Source organism: Streptopelia decaocto (assembly GCF_964273445.1).
Source record: "Streptopelia decaocto genome assembly, chromosome: Z".
Taxonomy (NCBI): Eukaryota; Metazoa; Chordata; class Aves; order Columbiformes; family Columbidae; genus Streptopelia; species Streptopelia decaocto.
Window position 1 is genome coordinate 35,060,915 of NC_138657.1, and position 21,052 is coordinate 35,081,966.

At 40.4% G+C, this 21,052-nt stretch overlaps 1 long non-coding RNA gene across 1 annotated transcript; it reads right to left on the reverse strand.

Moving 5' to 3' along the window:
- Positions 1 to 2,679: 2,679 nt before the first annotated feature.
- LOC309451382 lies at positions 2,680 to 6,996 on the reverse strand. The gene is made up of 3 exons (XR_014186242.1): positions 6,440 to 6,996; positions 4,980 to 5,072; positions 2,680 to 4,277 (listed from the first exon to the last, which is right to left on the reverse strand). It is a non-coding gene; the product is annotated as an uncharacterized lncRNA (long non-coding RNA).
- Positions 6,997 to 21,052: the final 14,056 nt, after the last annotated feature.

A 21,052-nucleotide genomic window follows, 5' to 3' on the forward strand; every position in this document is an offset into this window, starting at 1 on the left:
TTTGACCTTCACACCATGAGCTGCTGAATATTTCCAAATATCTGTGTTTCTTAAGCATAACCATGTTGCTGATTGTGATTTCCTGGGAATCATGTGTTATTAATATTGGTACTGCAGCTAGATTAGATGCACAGAGCTGTTGAAGCTGTTTAATATAGTGACAGCAAAGCAAGTAACTCCTACTCTCCTCCTTAGACCAAACAAAAGCTTCAAGTAGTCTTGCAAGTTCTTTAGTTTTAAAGATACACATGAAGCACAGCTTTCAGAAATGTCTTCAAAACAGAGGTAAATTTAAAGAAATAAATTGGATCTTCCTTTACCATTTTCTGTGTTCATAAAAATGAAATTGCCGTAATACAAACAGCAGGGGGAAAATAAGCAGTGAAAGAAAATCATCATTACAGCACTAATCATGAAGCTGACAAATGTATTTTCATAGTATTATTTGAGTTCCAAAGATAGCTCTGAAAAAGGAGGTCAGCCTGGAATTGGGGCATTAAAAATACGTTGGTTAAAGACAGGAAAGGCCACGACTGTTTGCACAGTGCTCTACTTTCTCCATTAAAAAAAAAAAAATCAGTTAAGGAGAGATGATGATTCAGTGCTGGAGGAAAAAAAGCAATGTGTGTGATTGGTGAGCACACTCGCCCCATCTATGAAATCATCTACATGCGTGGCTAGATGAACATCTGCTGCATAAAGTCAGCACTGGTTTCAGTATGCCACAAAACAATTTGGCTTTTGCTTATTTTCTGAGGAACAGCACAGGAAGAATGTATGCTATACCCGAGTAGCTAATAATGCAGCATTTAATAATGACACCAGTGAGCAAGCAATGCTAATAAAATTCAGTATCTTTGTCTCAAATGCGTTGTTAATCCAACATGATTCAGAAATGGATGAACGGGGGTGGGAAAGTAATCAAGCATACTTGTTTACGTTATTTCCTCTATTCTTTATCAAGAAAACTAAATGCCAGCATGTGATCAGCTCTGACTACAGCACACAGTGCATTTGCAATGACTGTTTTACTAGACTGCTCAAACTGATGGCAGAATGAGAAATATCATCCAGTAAATTCAGCATATACATACAATATAAATCTGGGCTGTATTTATCAGTGATTAAGTATGACAGGGAGTAGTAGCTTATCCAGGAAATTCCATATGCTAGGTGGGCCAGATCCTCAGATGGTATAAATCAGTTTAGCACCGATGAAGTACTACCAGTACAGTAGGGATGGTCGTATTTGCCAAATTTGATGCTGCACCATGTGTGATGTTCTTTGCCAATTATTTAACAATCTTATTAGGTATTTGCATCTAATTTGCATATAGCCAACTTCCTTTTTGAAAGCCTGCACTACTGCCATGGGGGTGGAAAGGAGTCCTGCTGAACAAAACCCTCAGCTTAACTACTGTGCAGTCACCTGTGGAGGTTTTCATAGCCACTCACATTTCTGTAGTCGCTTCCCTGTGATCAACAAAAATGAGGGCAAGGAATTTGTGTGTAAAGGTTGCAACTTAGAGTCCTTGCCTCTTCCATCCTGCTCCCTGTTCCCAGCCCCAAAATCCTGCACCTTATAGCAGCCATGAAACATCAATTACATGTGAACAGGTTTAACTCTACAGATGTAGGTAAGATTTATGCTAGTAAACTACAGTCAAAAGATTATAATCAACGGTGCTCCTAGGCATTTAGTCTTCTAACAGAGTGCTAGTAACCTTTACAAGAGACGTATCAGGGGTTCTTGGGAAGGTTCCTCCGTGGAAGTGTTGCCTGAAATTTGGAAGCCACCACTACACCGGCAAACATTATTTCAGTATCTCTACCCCATCCAGTTCCTAAGAAGTAAGATCTCATCAACCCAGATATAAACAGCAGTGTATGATCTGTGAAAATTGACCTCTATAATGCAATACCTAGACCACAGGAGTATATGTTAGGATTCTGACATTTATACATTTCTCTCTTTGCTATGGCTTTGGAATGACAACCCAGAAAGGCGTTGCACAGTCCTCCTGTATTCTGCCAGCAGATGAAGTGGTGGAGAAAGTCATGCAATTATCTGCTGGAGAGCAGCCCTCCGAGTGCAAATGTTGGTTTCAGGATTTCCTGGGTTCTTTCCTTGGTTTGGGAGTAGTTTACAATTAAAGTGTCAGAGGTGCTTTTGGGTTTGGGTTGACTGCAAGAGACTAGATTCAGGAGAATTCTTTTCAATCCATAGATCTTATCACTTGAGAAAAACAATCATGCACATTAAAATGGAGACTAATAAACAGCTAGGCTCTGTCTAAGCAGCTAAGGATAAAGACCTATCCTACATCATGAGCTTGGCTCCTTACTCTGACAGCCAGCATGGCAAAGTAGAGGAGAATGAAGCCTACAATGACTGAGGAATAACTCTAACTTCCTCTGTAATCTGACTGTAAAATAGATGAACAGTTGCTGGCTTCCTGATTTGGAGCAGGATCCACTAACTGGCAAGATCATGACGTGCCCAGGAACACAAGAAGTTGACTTTAAAAGCTGTAGTTTCCTGGCTTGTGTCTTGTTATACTTTCTCCTTAGGTTACAGAAAGTATGGGAAGAGCCCTCAGTTGGCAAAAATTGAATGGCTGAGCTAAGACATGTGAAGGCCATATACAGCCCCCAACCTCAAGCAGGTTTGATGGGAGACCAGGCTTTGAAATACTGCTCAGTGAGCAAGGGCATCACAATCTGACTTAGATGGGAAGCATGTCTGGGAGGATACCAGTGATAATATCCCAGTACAAATGATAACAGCCAGAGTTAACTGAATATCATACATCACATTCTTTGGAATAACAAACAAAAATAAGATTAATGCAGCAGAGATTTTCTTCAGCTGGTGCTGAGACTGTCTGCTGCATCAGTTTCTCCCTTTGTAGATCTCTAGAAGTATCCCAGAAAGCCTAGGTCTCAGGCAGTGTTCCTCCTTGTTATCTCATTCAATCCTTCTTCCTTTGCTGTGTTAATTTTCACTGTCTCCCTTCTTCTGGCTCTTCATTCATTTGAAAGGCCAATATCAACACCTTTTAGCATTTGCTGTGCAAATACATGCCCAAGGTGTGCCCAGCATGGTGTTAGCAATTCCAGCTTCAGTGCTGCCATTAGCTTGCTCAGTGCAGACATCAAATTGCAATACCTAATCTTAACACAAAGTTGTCAACTGATTATTTCATTATACCTACTGTATAGTATTCTCAGGCCAAGACTATGTTAACAATAGAGTTAAGACAGAGAGCATAGGTTAAAAATATAGACAAAATAAGCATTACAAGAATATTGCAATTACCCCCAAAACAAATATTAGAAATGCTTAAGATTCAAAGCTCAGTCTATACTAACAGAAATTCACAGTAAGGTCATCAAAACAACCTCAACTGTGACAAGTAGTGACAGGCTGCAATAAACAAGCAAGTTAGCCTTATAACACCAACAGCTTCAGTAGCATGAAATATTCCTATAGGTTTAAAGCAATTCTTTCTTCCTTATATGCCTTCTTTGTAATGAACTTATATATTAACAGTAAATACACATAGTTTTATTGAACAGTGTATGTGGTATGACTTTCTTCTAAAACAGAGTGGGAAACACAGGAAAAATGGTTGTTATGTTGAACATAGAAGCAGCTTTGAAAAAATAAAGAACAAAACCCCACACCTTAATGCTGAGAGACTCTGAAAAAGTTTGGTCTTAGCTATGATATAGACCAGATGACCTGCTTTTACAACACATATTATGTCTTGCATTCACAGAGTTCATAACAATAAAATAATATGCATCCTTATCATGTAATTACATGTTTGACAGCCTACAGTGTAAATAGTGTGCCCTTTAAAAACAGTTACTGGCATATAACTAACTAATGAAATTATTCAGGGTTCTTGCCCACATACCAGCAATATTTGTTACAGAATACTTTACATTTGGGTTTAGCCAGTTTGTACCCTGGTGGCTTGCCACATTATTTTCCTTGATAATGCTCTTATCTGCTTTAAGAAAACCACATTTTTTAGGGAAAAAAAAACAACAACCTGTGGTACAAACTAAGGCTGGAAATAAACAACACTGAGGGCAAAATGCAGTCTTGGCACCATGAAGCCATGTGCAGCTACAAGGGAAGAGCCTGTAGCCCATCAGGCTGCAGGAAGAAAGGGTGAGAGCAGCTGCTTGGGGAGGAGGGGGGCCAGGAGGGCACGCATGCTTGGCAACACGCTTTGAGAAGTTGCACATGATCTCCCTTCTGGGTCCTGTTGGGAAAGCAAACATCAGCTGAATGGAACCAGGAGCTTCCCCTATAATCTGGCACTCAGGGGAGTCCTTGGCTGGAAAAGACCCTTGTGTGTGTTGCTCTGCCCTTTCTTTTTTTCTGAGTTCAGACTGAAATTTTTTCTCCCTTAACACTCGAGCCCCAGCAATGTGAGGTGACATTATGCCATTGGCCCTAGAACTGTATTTCCTTTGTTTGTATCGGTTCAAGCAAATTCCTCTTAATCAGTTAATTTAATTTGAACACATGGTTGTGGGCCACATGGATGTAAACAGGTATGTACAGCACCAGAAGTGTTCACAGTATTCGGTTTGCTTACACCGAAGTCTGAATTTGGTCCAGTATTTTTGCACAGAAAGGCAATGTGTAATGTTACTGCAACACATTTTCTCTGGCGCTGTTCCACTGCTTTTGGCACAGACACAACTCTTTGATATTGAGTAGGTGAGTGATTTTTCTTGCCAGCTTTCTATCTGTAACTTTGACTCCCAGTAATATTTACTAGCTGCCATAACGATGGCAGCTTTTAAGTTTCATTTCAGTTGTAGGCCAGCCATTAAAACAAAGCTAGAGGCAGTGCCTGTCCTGACAAGTCATGATATTCTGTGATGATGCACTTCTGCGTCATCTCACAATGACAGTATGTGCCATGAGGAAGAAAAGGAAGGGGGAGTAAGCTTACGTCTGAATTTAGCAGAATGTACAAACACATTTCTTGTCTTCATTCCTGTGAACAAAATCCATCCAGCTTGCCGGAAAAGAACAGACTGCAACACTGTAAAGGAGTCAATAAAATTAGTTGGGGGAGGCTGATTTTTGGGATGAGAAAGGAAAAGGGTGAACAGTGATGAAACACCAAATTTTACCTCCTACATCTTAAATATTTTAAGACATTAAAGGAGGATAGTTTCATACTGACAGCTACCCATAAGACACAGGAACCAACTTGTACTTTAACTCCAGCTTGTCAACTGCAAGGTATTTTCTATCAAAACATCAACAAATGTGATTCAGCCCGTAGGGCTGACTGTACAGATCCTACATAATTTATTACCTCCCTTCTTCTCTACACTGACATATTAGTCTACCGATGTACAATAGAGTACTGCAAATACATGCCTCCTTGAGTTCCTAATAATAGAAATAATATTCTAATCAAAACATGGGCGCTGAATGAGAAAGGGAGAAAGGGGCAGTGTTTCTCACCTATGGAGAAGAGAGCGCCTTGCCAATGGGAAGGGGTTGGTGCAGGAGAAACAGGGAGGGCATTTGGCTCCACGTGGGCACATGCTTTACTTGATGTGCAGTTTCACACCACAGCCAGCTGAATGCAACTGGGAGATTTCTTCAAAGGAGCTCCTGCTCCTTGTCCTCCCTCTCCAATTTGTTCACTTGCTCCTGCTCATATCCTGCCTTGCTCTCAGGAGTTGCAGGGCTGGCCAGTGAGCAGCTCAAACAGATGGTGGATTAGCCCCTGCGTTGGTTCAGTGAACTGATTCAATGCACCTTTTGGCAGAAAGATCACTGGATCTGATGTACTTCTTATGCCTGCATGTGTGCCAGAGCTGCAGCCATCTCTGGATCCACCTCAGGGACCTGACAGATGAAACACCTTCCAGTCCTGCTCCACCCCAGGCAGCCACACAGCTCAGCCAGCTCCTTCCAAAGTGCTTTGATGTTACGTCGAGCAACACAAACACTACTAAGTGTTGTGAATGTGAAATGTAACTTTCACCTAGAACGAAGGGACGCAGGCTCACCCACCAGCTGGATGGTGAAGGAGTACAGTGCCAGGCCCGGGGAGAAAGGCAGTAGCAGGATATGCTGGGGAGCCATGGGACAGCTGCAGCCACCCTGAACCTCATCTAAAGCCAGAGCTGACTTGCATCTGGAGACCTGACAGTCAAGCAGCTATTCCTACCCCCTACTAAATTAAGTTAAACAAAGACAGCTAATTTTTTATTTTAAGTGACGGTGTTGACATTACACCCGGTGTGGCTTTTCTTTGAATGCACCCCATCAGCCTGCCCTACTTTCTGAAGGTTGTGGGGATGCTGTAATGAAAGAAATGCAAATATTTCATAATACTAGTACATCTCATAAAGGTACTATTTCTGAAAATTGACAGTCATCATTCAGGACCTGTTATTGTGAGCAGCACTTGGGGCTTCCAGCCCAAGGAATGCCGCTGCTGCTTCTGCTCCTTTGCGCGACTTGTTTGTCCTGTATCCTCCATGTCCAGAACATTCTTTGCAGGTCAGATTGTAATCTTGGATGAATTGTAGGCAGCACTGTGTACCTGGAAATGTCTGTGGAGATACATGATTATGCATGCTGTGTGCCCGAGATTAGAGCTTGGCCCAGAACCAGGAGTTAGGAAACCAGACCTTACCCAGGAGTTAAGAAACTTGCTTACATTTGTTGTGTACTATTTTAAACATAAGAACAAAGAGGAAAACACTCTGCACTGATCCTTGCTGATGTGGAAAGTCAGACTAAGACACCTATTTATGTTTCACAATGTTGAGGAATATCTATTACTTCAGGACGACAGTCGCACTGAGCCTGTTGTGCAATAGAGATTTACAAGAACTTCTGCAAACTTACCCTCTTAAGTACTAAATGAACTTAAGCCTCCCCATGTTTACTACACAAAGTTCATTTTAGCACTAAAATAGTTCATGGCACTGTTTGTCCCATACTTGCTTCACACCCTTCAGCAAGCAGCATGTCACACAGGACTGGAGGCTGATCCCTGCTGACACAAAGGGGATGGTCTTCAAGCTGAGAGCAGGGTCTTTTTCTGCAGGATTCTTCCACAGTTTTTGTTGTTGGTGGTTTTGTTTGTTTGTGTATTATTTTCCAAAGGGAGTAGAATAAAGGAAATGAAGCCTCAGAATTTCCAGGAACACCGTTAAAATAGGGCAAAAACTTTGAAGCATCCCCTCTCTTCATGTCAGAGGCCCAGAGGGGCTGCAGGGGTGGTGTCCGGTTGTCCTGGGTCACTCAGAGGCAGCTGATGGGGTCCAGGGAGATGGCCTGGGACCAGGCAGTCATTGTAGCCTGGCAGGGCCGCTGCCTCCAAATCACAGAGAGCTGCTGCGCATTCACATCTCCAACATGGGTGCCGCACCAAGATATCTTGAAAAGGTAGGTGGGGTGAACCTCAGCCCCCCCGGAGGGAGTTTCCCAGGATGTAAACTGTAGTCAGAGCCTCCACTCAGGTCAACACTGAGCACAAGCCAAATGCCCAGCTTTGAAAGGTTTCTGGGCAAAGCAACATCAAACCCTTGTAAAACTAGGTGCTTAAGTTGGACTCTTACAGCAACAATTAGTTGCTTACATAAGTGACCTGATTTTTCAAATGTGCTGAACATCCAACAGTTCCCATGGACTCCAATTAGGGCTGCTGGCTGCTCAGCGGTTTTGGAAATCAGACCATTTCTTTGGATGCCTAAATATGGGCTTGGGGATGCTGGCTCTAGCCACTGCAACTTACAGATTCTGGTCATGCTGTTTCTGCAGCAGAGACAACACCAAATTAAGGTGAGCAGAGTTAGAAATAATTTTAGAAAAGGAATCTGATTTCACTTAGAAAATCTGTCTGGTCTACTGATATTATTAAGAAATTAGATAGAAATTCATGTATTACTACAAGAGTGCACACATACTTCATTCTTTGGTATTTGCTGTTCTGCCTGCACTTCGAGAGAAGCTGCAGAACCTCAAAAATTGATTTTGAAAAACTGTCCATTTAATATATATTGCAGTTGCTTATCAAAAAACAAAATGTACTTTACCACAGAGAAAAACTTGGACTTCCTTTCATAACACAGAAAAGAGAACAGTGATAAATAAAAGGACTAGCAGGCAGTGGTCAGTGTTGAAACTTGTTCTCAGGTTGTTCTGCAAGACTTCCTTCCCTCTGCCCCCTCCTCGGGGAAAAATGCTCAGGGTGACAGGGAGTAACAGGCTTTGGAAACACTCTGACAGTTACAAAAAATTTCCCATTCCCCTTCAAACTTCACCTCATCTGAAGGAAGTTCTTGTTTGCCATCAATAACATTTAATAGTCATCTAAGTCAGGTTAGCTGGAAGCAAAAGCGTGCAGCGCAATCTGGGTTTGCCCACGTTCCGCTTAGCACTGGTGTGCATTATACAAGCTTTGAAGTTTATTAGAGATATTCATACCTCTGTTCCTCTAGCAAGCCTTTTCTAAATGCCTCTTGACTTCCCAGCCACTCTGCCAGCTCTCTCGCCCCTGTCTGTTTCATGTGCTGCTGTGCTACGCTGGAAATGTGAAAAGGAGGTTGTGAGCCAATGCAAGTTGCCTGTACAGTGACGAAAGAGTTCTCTTTCTAGAGCTTCTGTATTTGGGCCCCCAAAATAGGCATGCTTGGCAGGCTTGATGTTAAATGAATTACTAATACTGGCTTTCAGCAAATTTCCTATAAGGCTTTTACACTGCATTGTTCTGGCAAGATTTTTTTAAGTTCTGAAAACATGTTTAGATATTATCACTAACTTATGTAACACTGAGACCATGGCAAGTAGCATGGAAAGGGAGCTATTTTCATTTGTATAGTTGATAGAATCACATAACTATAGGTTTGCCCATGGTCTGTTTGCATGCTGATTCCTGTCCCCGTAATTTTAATGTAATTATGTAGAATCTTCATCATGACTCACATAGGAAACTTCAAAGACAATGAAGTTCATTCATTTGTGTACTATGTATTTCCCAAATTTAAACGGGAAAGTTATTATCACAGCATCCCCCAAGGGAAGCCCGAGTGATAACAGTTGCCTTTCCTTTCCCTGCAAGTACCACTCAGAGTATTAAGTAACTTTCTCATGGACATTCCAGAGAGGGTAATGTATAATCTACACCTTCACAAAAGACAAAGATATCCCTGCTCACCTCCTATAATGGATCTGTGCTGAATAAAGATAATTCATTCTATAAACATATTTACTTTGACGTGACAGGGGCATTTCATAGTTTGTAATAGCAGTTTCATATAAATATCAGTTTGCTCATGAGAGCTTTCCTTGTGGTTCTAGAGGTAATGTGCTTGTAACACTATTTCTCTCTCTCTTTTGTTTTCGTTCCTCCTAAATGTCTGTACACCGAATCCCCATCTTTTAGCAGGTGTTTCTTCTAAATAAATAGAAGAAGGAATAGTATTCTGGAGCTGGCTGGCATAAAGCTGTGTTCTTTGAGAAAAACCTTGTCGTACAGGTTTTTGATCCAGCAGAGCAGGGGAGCTTGGTACTGCAGAAGAATTAGCTGTATGGGCTGCCCAGGAGCTCCATTGCAAGAGGTTCAAAGGAAACTCTGGCTGTATGGTCTCAAAAAAGGAAATATTTTTGTTGCAGTTCTGCGTGGATCTTATTATTCATAATAGGAGAATTTCTGTATTTGTTTCTTTTGGTCCCTGTTCCATCAGTGCATGGAAGAGTTACATTTAGAATTTGGTTTTTTCTTCCTCTTACTTATGGGAAGGGGATTTTTTTTTTTTTTTTTTTTAATTGGTGCTACACATATGTCTATAACTCCTCAGTGATGTGGTGCTGCCAGACAGGTGGCAGACTTCAGAGTCTGAGCTGCTAACACTTGTATTTAAAAGCACCTTTGCTCCCTGAACTACCCTCACATCCTTCTCACATGTTTCTACCTCCACCCTGAATACCACTGCAGTTTTGTTTGTTCAAAGGAGGCTGCAGCTGGTGCAATTTCCACCAAGGGGGTACCAGAGAGGCACTAGGTGTAAGTATGGCCTATATTTGTGTACAAGAAAGATCTTATCTCAACTTTGACTGGAGGCATTTATAACTTATCAATGGCAAAATTATTGCTCCTCCAACTCCTGCACAGATTAATCTACTTAACTTTAATAAAAAATATTAATTAAATGTAATACCAGCTACTGGTATCTAAACTGACTGTTTAGAAACAACAAGGTCATCGAAAATCATCCCAGTAAAATCTGTATGTCAAACATTTGACATATATTTTCTCTGTAGGTTGTTCATGTATTACCAACAGAAAGCCCATCTTAATACTGTTCTTTTAAAAGATGACAAAGTTAAGCATTTGGGGTTCAGGAAATCCCAGCATTAAGGCGCTCTGTGCTACCTTAATTCAACCTTTTTCATACATATGTATTGTCATCATGTATGGTGACACAGTCACAAAGAGGTTTTTTTCTCACAAGACCTCTGCCTCATTCAATTACTTAGGAAGGACAGTGCCCTGTAGGTGTTTAATATTTTATTCTTTCCTTATTATTAGGCACTGGTGCCTAATGTGTTATTCATCGAACTCTATTCAAGCCTGCTTTGAAAAATAGAATATAAAATTTCCTCAAGGGCTTTTCAGTGATGCTTACCGTAATAGTGCTGGAGTGATACACAAATGTTAATGAATCACTTCACAGATTGAGAAGAGAGGCAGAAATATTCAAAGTTGGTAAGCAATTTCAAATGTCTGCAACCTGTTTCTTATGATTATTTAGCATTGTATTTTCAAAGCTCAGCTTCCACTAACTACAGCTGCAGAAATAACAAATGCTCACAGTATTTCTGCAACATGGTCCTACACCCTCAAATCAGAAAACCAGGAAATACGAGGAAATAAAGTAGTGGCCAGACCTGGGGAATCACTTGGAAGTCACCTAATTAGGGGTCTCCCCTGGAAAAGGACAGGTTTACAAAACTGCTCTGAACTAGACCTAAATTGAATCTCCCATCATAAAGATTCCAGCTCGGGCTTGAGAAAAGTTTTGTCAAAATTGGAACATGCACTGAGTGTCTTGATATTGGTAGATTGGCATTTTGTGACACAAACATTGTATAAAAAAATTACAAAATGGGTTCAGGTGCAGCAAAGACACATCAGGAAATCAAATTAAGGTTGCCCCAGCAATGTTCATTTTTTGCTATTTCTTAGCTTTTTGAGTGCTTTAGAGTGCATCCTTAATAGTAATATTTTACAGTTGTGTGTGCAATCTAGTTCCATATCAGTGTACTATCATTTGCGCATAGACATAGGTGTGCTTGGGCACAGTACTACATAGATTATCAATATTCTTACTTTCATTCACATCCTATGATTAAGCAAGACAGAAATTGTATATAAACAAGGAGATAACCTGCCTCTTCTGACATTTTTTTAACAGTAACATGAGACTGCCTCAAGCTTCAGCTTATACTGGAGGATCTGGTTGTTGGTGATTTTCACAGCTGTAAGCAAGTATATAAAGACAATAAATAGATTTCCAAAATATTTCTGTATTTGTTGTTGTTGCTGTATTATTTACATCTCTAGATAGGTTTCTAACTCATTCAGGAATGATATTATGTGAGAGGGATAGGAGATGGGGAGTACTTTGTAATGGGAATAGGCTATACTTTCACCCTAGTTGTTATTCAGAAAGAATTTTAATAAACCCACCAATTGTATTACATCAGTGCATCCTCTTAAATGCCATGGAGATTTTCCTAAACAGAGCTAAGCCATTTGCCTCAAACATCTTATCTATTTCTGTCACTACACAAATCCCCTAAATATTTCAGTCACTGCAAGGCCAACTGAAATGGTAAATTACCTCATATACTAAAGGGAAAAGTGTTGAATAGCACTAGGTTCAGATCCTGCTGAAAATGAGGCTGCTGGGATTGAAGACAACTGCAGGAAGATCAGAATTATAAGCAGTATCATCCCCATCCAACAATTACACTGTTGCCTATTGGTAACATTCCTTTATACTTCTTGCTTTTCTTTTGTTTGATGAGACATTCTGCTATTTTCCTAAGCACATGTTGAAAGAGAACTGACAAAGGATGGCCTCACCTATTATTCTTTGTAACGAAAGTGTTTGCAGACAGGTCACCAGAGGCTACTGCAGCTTTTGGAAAAGCTGACGATAATACAATGAAAGCATTTCTGAAACCTAAGGCTGCCACTACTGTACTTTTACTTCTCCATTTTACAGTGTCAAATGCTTTTCTTAGTGCCCCTTAGCTAATTCTGGAAGCAGGGACTTTTATTAGATGGATGGTTTAACCTGAGAATAAAGCTAGCGGCACCAGAGGACAAACACAAGTGTCTCAGATAAGGTTCAAATTCACTTACAAACTTATTCATAAAATTCTATAATGAAGGACAAATCCAAAAAACAATTAGCTTCTGCCACTACATGAATTATCTTCCTAACAAAACCACCAGAGCATTAGCTGTGATCCCGGGAACTGACAATCCATAATGATGACATCAGCCTACAAAGAGAAAGCAGAAAGAAATGCATAGAAAGGATTATTATCCTTTCTTATTCTTTAGGATTATTATTTGTGGTTTGTGGTACCATCGTGCTTCTGACAAAGACATTCAGTTGTAAGCTTTGCCACTGGCTTTTTTAAAAAACATCCTTATCAGGAAAAGACATAAGGATTCTATTTTCAGAAAAAATCCTGAGTTTTGTGGCTTTTCTACAACCTTTATAGGAAATTCTGAAGTTTAACTGCAAGTCAGGAAGAAAATTACATCTTTACTAATGGAGAGCAGACTCCAGAACACATACCTGTAATTCTCATGTACTTTTAAAGTACTTACAGTTGCAAATACAAAAGGGACAATTCAGTCGCAAAAGGCTGATTGATCTTTCCAAATCTGGCTTTATTTACACCAGTAAACAGCTTGCTGGCAACTTCAGAGTAAAACAGGCTCTGCTCTCAAATTGTGTAGGATACCTTCAGGAAGACGTCGAGCATACACCTTGCCAGCAGATGCACATCGTTAGTGCAGCCCACCCCAAGGCCTTGAAGGAGTCCCAGTGCTCTGGACTCTTTAGAAATCAAACCTGCCTTGATACCACACTAGTTCTGGCAGAGACACCTCCTGCACCTGACCTCCATCGGGACAACTCCAAGTCACCGCGGCACCTATAGCACATTAAACACCTTCTGTTCCCCTTCTCCTTTCTCTGTCCTGCCCCTTGCCCCACCAGCGCTGACTGCTGCACTGCACTTCTCTTCAATAATGCGGGGAAGAGGGGATCTTCCCCTTATGTCAGGTCGGCCTCTCCTTCTGACTCAAACCCTGCATCCTGCTTGCTGCAATGCATCTCCTTCAGTCAAATGTGGCCTCAGGGCCATTCTGCTCACTGCTCTTAATAACAGAATTGCTCACTTTGTGCCAGGGACTGGCCTTCAGAGCTTGAAGTGTTGCCATCCTGCTGTCAAACACCCTCACTGCCACCCCATCTTTATTTCATTGATGTCTAGTACTTTAAACCATAAAGTCTGCCCGGATATGATCGGATGTCAAGTGGGATGACGGTGTGGCAGTGCTGTCACAGAAGAACATTAGCAGCATATTTCCATTTTGGCAGAACCTAGTTGCTCATCTGGGACAGGAATATCACTGAGTTGCAACTTGAACTGTTTGCACCTTAGAGCGAGCAGCATGGACAAGATGCTTAGTTGAACATGTGTCTGCTTAGCATCTAGATTTTAAGATACAGCTATGGCAGAAATGACTGCAACTGACAGTGGTGCATGGATTCAGAAAATTCCCTGCTGGGCTTTTTAAAGGGCTGTCATATTTACGTGCCTCCAAGAAGGACATTCAAAAAATTAAAATATTTCTCTCTCATACACTGATGACATGATAATACCAGGATTTTTTCCTGTTCTGAATTGAAACTCGTACTCAGGAGGAAGGGGAAGGGAGCCTTCATCTCTCTTTTCTTGGAACTCTGTTGAAGGCTGACACCAAAGTGTATTTATGGGGGTTGGGTAAATTCTTTTCCTGAAAGAGGTCGGAGATGTGAAATCCCAATATCCTCTGTCTTCCCAATGGAAAGAGGACGCAGCATATTTCTGCTGGGCAGTGCTCTGAACGTTTACACTTTTCTTGGGAAATTCCTTTCTTTTTATTCTTTTAATAATTTACAACATTTTCTGGAAAGCAAGGGCAGCAGCAGTATGTTCAAACCAACTTAAAAAGCCAGATGCTTACACACACCTCTGGATAAAAGTTTTCCAATTTATGGTTTTGAACCAAACTGAGTATAAGATGAGGAAATAATGTAATTCCCACATAATCCGCGCGCGCCTGCATGCACGCACGCACACACTGTGTTTTACAGACATGTGGCTCCAACTGCAGCATCCCAGGGACAGCACCGAAGGACTGCTCCGAATCTGTGCAGGTCCAGAGAAGGAAAGAGGCAGGTTTGGTGTTGCAGTGAATTCACAATTGCCCAGCGGGCACAGGTTGCCTGGTGACCTCTGTTCTTTTTCTGGCACGGCTGGATTCTTCAGCCGTCCTGCTGTGGGGGTCTTTCTCAATGCCGTAGCTGAGCCACAGGTCTGGAAAGCAATGCTGGAACTGTTAGAAAAGGCAAGGGTGCTGTTGCCAGGTACTGCTCAAAGCCACGCCGATCCACTATAGAAAACATTGGTGTTTGTTTGAAAGAAAAAGCACACTGTACCTGTATGTAAAGAGCTAATTGAATTTAGCAATAAAAGAAGGATTAACTGTGAAGCATTTACTGAACTCCCCCAGCTACAGTATACAGTTTCCTTGAATTTAATATCTTAATTGCATCCACAGTTTCTTTGGGCACAAAATGAGAATGCAAGAGTGACGTATTCCCTGGTGCGCAGGCTGCCGTCAGCTCTGACTCAGTGCCTTCCATCTCTTCATCTAACCCTTGTAGTACAGAACAGTTCTTAGATATGGGAGAAATGAAGAAAGGCATGATTAATACTTGAAGCTGTTCACTAGTTTCTGTCATCTTGGCAGAGGCTGTAGCAGCAACTATCAGATTGGTGCCAGCCTTCATATATCATGGTTTGCACAATCAGAATCCCCAAAGGTTTGGTGCAATCTACAAAAATCCTGGAAGGCTGCATTTGGACTATTGATTTCTGATGTTGCCAGTTTCTGATGCTGCCTTTGGCTATTCTGTTTTAAAATGAAAGCATTCAGTTTTGGTTTTATTTTTGATAGGATTGTTAGGAGTTAATACAACTGTTCTCTCAAGTATGGGCTGTACAAACACTAGAGCCAAAACTCAACCTGAATAGTTTTCATTCTAGTAAAAGATTTCAAACCACTTTGCAAAGCACTAATGAAATAGCCAAGACTCACAACACTCCTTTGAGTTCAGTAGGATTTATTCTTACTTTTTCTGATGCTTCTTTTCCTCATGAAGCAGATAAGACACTCAGTTATAAGTAATTTTCACAGATTTTGCAGCCCGGGACAGTGGAATGTTTTCTGTGAAGAAGCATTGCCTAAAATGGCAATAATGCCCTATGTTCCAGATACCATAAGTAGCACTCACTTGTCCATGGGTTAATTTTAACTTATTCCTGATAATTAGCCCTTGCACACATGTTCCAAACTACAGATCTATAGAACCAGGTATGACCCCACCTCAGTTTGTCCATGCTGGGTTCCTCTCTGCTTCACAATACAGTCCATACTGTTATTTTTAGACACCAAGCAACAACATGCTTTAAGTATTCCATCACCATCCAGATATCATTAAAAATGACTCTTCACCTACTTGATTAGTGACTGATGAATCTAAATATATATATATTTAAAAAAAAAAGCAGCAGAACAAAACTGTTCAGCAACATCAAAAAACAATGAAAGAAAGTCTCTCATCCAATTCACATGGAGAGATTTCTTTGGAAAAATAATAAAACAGACTTGGCAGTTTACAAATAAACAATTTCAGTTAAGAACTCTAAAATACAACAGCAACAACAGCAGCAAAACAACATGAGAATCAAGTCGGCTAACATTAAGGCCACCAGACTACACTTACACATTTCACAAAGCTTATGTTTTTCTACCAAGATAAACACTTTTCTGCATCAATCTTTATGGGGAAAATCCCTCCCAAGCTAGATGTAGCAGCTTAGACAGAAGACAGAAATTCTGCATCAGAAAATTAGCCAGGTAATTAAGTATTTGTCAACAAGAAAAATGCTACAGGCACAGATGGATTCCCAACTGAGATTTTTAAGCTTTTGGAAGTAATATGTTATCCTAAGATGTTTAGAAACTTTAGTGATGTTTTTTAAGTAATGGGCAGTTAAAACTGAATGAATCTGATGGACATATTGTCACCTTTAATGAAGACAAATCAGTAAGTCTGTTGCCATTTGCCATGCCATTTCAATCTAAAAAATTCCTTCAAATAATTTGGCAAACAGGTTGGAAAACTACATAAAGCTCTCGATTAGCAGTGATCAGGTTGGTTTCAGTACTGGCAGGTGGATAACATCTGGCAGCTTGTGTATTGAGTCAGTAAAGAAATGAAAGTGACACCATAAAATGCCATAAAAGTTTTTATTACAGTCAGTGGGGATAATTATTATAAGTGTGACAGATAACAGAGGAGCAGATCCGAACAGCTAGAGCAGTGAAATCAAGCCAAACATTTTTCATGAAGGAAGGATTTGTACACTTTGGAAGGAATGTGTAGACAAAAGTGACCTCTTCCTTACACCTCTGCTTTTCAGCCTTTTAGGAAAGGACAAGTATAGCAGATCCAGAGAGTGATAAATGAGGAAACAGCAATAATTAGCTAAGCCAGAGGAATGGCTAACTGCACCAATGCAGGCGTAACAGGTAGGTTAAATTAAAGTTTTGAAAAATCTGCTGACAGATATCTACTTAGAACTGACAGAAAGGTTAACACTGAAGAATAAGCAAGCTGCCTTTTTTAGAGTACTAGCAAAGGACACGAGTATGTCCATAACCCCAACACCTGACATGGTTAAACTGCTCCAAATTGTTTCAGGCTGATGTTATCTGAGATACAAAACCACACTGGTGACTAACTTACTGACTATCTGTCACATATATCTTGTGTGGATGCAGCCAGTATTGTATCCATGACCATATCTTTTGCTGGCTCATATTCCCAAATATTTTAAAGAGATAAAAATAATTTTTAGGAGTGTAGGACTGATGAAACAAAATACCAAACATTTGCTAAAATACCAGGGACTTTTTGATTCCCTTGCTTTTACAAGCAAGGGAATCCACCTGTTGGATTTTCAAGATGTCTCCAGAATCTGTCAGAGGGAGCCAGGTGGGCAATAATGCTGAGATACCAACTTCTACATACCTCAGAGAACTCTCTAAGTGGCACAAGTGATACAGTTCACTGCTAAGATTACACAACACCTACCATTATAGAGACCCCAGCTTCAGTTCTTCTGAACTCCTACCAGGCCAGATGCAGATAGTGCACCTCTGCTATTCTGCTACAGAAAGTCCTTAAGTGTTTCACATAGATCAGACAGTATTAGCTGGCATTTTCAGATGGGCCCAATGAAGTTAAGTGTCCAGATCCCATGAATTTTTCTGCCTAACTCAAATAAGCTCTAAAAATTCCAGCAATTTGTACATAGATATGAAAATGACTTTGTTTTCCTAGCTTCATTTAAAATTACATTGCACTTCAAACCCTTCAGTTGAAATTGCCCTCAAAGCTGAAGAACTTTACAGTAATTCTGTCAGCATTTAATTTTCAAAAATATTTAGTGTTAAAATACAAACATTATATTAGCTACAGTTCAGTTCTTTCCTAAAGAAAAATATTAGAACCAATAAAATGAGATTATCTAGAAATTTTTCAAAAACAAGGAAGACTTAAATACTTACCTTCTGTTTTGGTTTGGAATTTTGGGAGTTTGTTTTTTTATTTGGGTTGCTTTTTTTTTTTTTAGGTGGTGTTTTGTTTTGTTTTGTTTTATTTTGTGTACCAAGATGTATGAGACAAAAAAAAACCACTGTAATCCTAACTCTTCATTTTTATTTTGACCACAGGGGCCAACAACTTCTTCAACAAGTCCTGCCCCCAAACCATACTAAGCATTCTTTTTCTCTGTAAGCAGGAAAAAGCAAGCCTCCAGAGCACAAGAGAATTAACTGAGGGGAGGAGAATCATTGGACTTTGAGATATTACAATAACATTTATATAAATTTAATCTGAAAATGTTGTTATTACAAGCCTCCAAGAAAGGGTAGAATTTTCAGACCACATGCAAAGGCAGAGAGGTGATAATTAATTCTATGGAAGGTCCAAGGGCATAATTTCAAAACACAGCAGTGAACTTAATAAGCCTGATGCGGAAGACAAAAGTTAATTATATGAGTAAGTAAGGGAAAGGCTTCTGATGAGGAAATTACCATTGTATTTTGGTCCCTATATTGAAGGAAGGTGGCTTTCTCTTCAAGTTTTTTTTTTTTCCTAGTGGTAAAAGAAAATCATTAAAAGTTACTAATTCAGAAGTACAATTTCTTCTTTCAAGATAATTTACAGAGATGTATCACCATCTACTGAAGAGTGTGGGCTGAAAGGTAACTTCATGTAAATACGGTAGATTCAACCAGAACATATGGGCATTAGCTGGATGTTTAAAATGATGTAATGTTGGATAAAAGGTGAAATTGCCACTTCCTGTATTAAGTACTATGATGAGACCCATGAGCATATGCCGTAAGAATAAATGCCTTTAGCACCAAAATGTGAGTAATAAGCCTAATTTTATTAGTTGTGATCAGTTATTATGCATGTTTAAAACAAGGATACATAGATGGCAACTCCAAAGCTTGCTTCTGTAGAAGAAAAAATATCAGAGCCATACAGACTTCCTCCAATATTTTGATAAGACAGTAGCAAACAGAGGGTTTTTTTGTGGGCATATGGAATTAGTTTGCATTAACAGAATAAATACATGCTGTATGCCCAGAAGTGACTTATCCTGCCACTGGAAGAGTAGTGCACATGGAATGTTGTGCTGACATCTTTGCTACCCAAACCTCTAAGAAGGACATAGATTGAGCTGACTCAAATGGAGCAGAGCAAAGATAGTAAACCAGCACTATGTTTGAATATCCTTAAACTAGAATGAAAGTGGGCTGCCAAGAAGATACCAACCACCCATGCAAAATCTTAGCATTCGATACACATTACAAAAAATCTTTTTTTTTTTTAATGGCAGAAGCAGTAATATTTTGTTCTTTTGCTTCTGTCTTATGATTTTATTAAAGAAAGTTGAAGATCTGAGAAAGATGCAGGAAAAAAGAAAAAGAGGTTAAATATTGAACAGGCGTCCATTGAAAAAATCCGTTGGTCTGGTAAGACAGTTACTGCTTTTTCCTCTGTAATACACAGTTTTGTCTTCCAAATATGATTATTTGTATTTGTTTCACTTCTGTCTGCCAATTTGGAGTGCACTCAAAGAATTCCAGCACATTCATCAGACATAATGTGTATTTCAAGCATCTCTACAGCTTCTGACTTTCTCCACTGCAATATTTCTAAGTGCTCATAACCCTAGTCTTATTCAACATTTGCATCCTCTTAAGCTCAAGAAAATATTTTAAAATGTGGTAGAAGACAACATGTAAAGCACAAGAGAAGGAATTTTCCCGACAAAGTAACTCTGTCATCCCTACAGCCTAGTATGTTACCAGGGAAAGTTCTGAAATTGAGTGAATTGCTAGTAAATTGCTAGTAAATGTACCAGGATTCACAAGCCTTCTTTTGCAGAGATCACACCTGAGAGTGACGTACAAGATTATTTTATAGCTCTTTCACATTTGTAGTCTCCACTAGGAAGAGTGGATTGGAAAGACAGGATCATAACAGGCATGGCTGCACGCAGGGAGAAAACACTTCAGCCATGCAAGTTTGGTGCCTGTATGGCAGAAGTGTTCACAGCCAGTCATAAACTTTGCAGAGCACAATACAAACCACACCAGCTATTCTTTTAAGCTTTTAAATAAGCACCGAGATGCTTTGTCACTGTAGCCCTTAAAGCACAAGAAGAGGCCCTGGAATTATTCACTAAGCACTCTCATTATCCTATTTCAGCCCTCTCCTTGAACTTTCACTTTTCCATGCTAACACTGCTCAGCTTGTAATGATAAATACTATATCATGCTGATCAATGCTGCCTTGCACCTCCCTGAGCCCCAGCCCCAGTCCACTGCACATATATGCAGGCCCCAGCTGCTTTGGGGACTTCACATTTGGTTTCATCAGGTGATTTGCAATGGTTAGGACAAATTCTTCAGCTTGCGGCTGGCTCCACAGACTGCGGCTATTTGGCACATTTCATTTTCTCTGGCTTACTATCATTTGTCTAAGAAGATCCAGCAAATGCAGGCACATTTGATAGTGGTTTTGTCCTATCAAGAATATTAGCACATAATGCTATTTTTCTTCAGCTGATAAATACTGCCTGCAGATTACCAAATTATTTGACAAAGCATCTCCTCTCCTCTCCTCTCCTCTCCTCTCCTCTCCTCTCCTCTCCTCTCCTCTCCTCTCCTCTCCTCTCCTCTCCTCTCCTCTCCTCTCCTCTCCTCTCCTCTCCTCTCCTCTCCTCTCCTCTCCTCTCCTCTCCTCTCCTCTCCTCTCCTCTCCTCTCCTCTCCTCTCCTCTCCTCTCCTCTCCTCTCCTCTCCTCTCCTCTCCTCTCCTCTCCTCTCCTCTCCTCTCCTCTCCTCTCCTCTCTCTCCCCTTCCCTCCCCTCCTGTCTCCTGTCTCCTGTCTCTTCTTTTTGCAGTGGATTCCATCCTGTTGGGCACTGCCTTCTTGCTTTCCATAAGATGTCCAGCATGAATCAGTATTCCAAGGATAGGTTGCTTCTCCTGTCTCTAAGAGCACTGCCTGACAAACAGGTCTCAAGAAAGCAGAAATTAAGCTGTTTG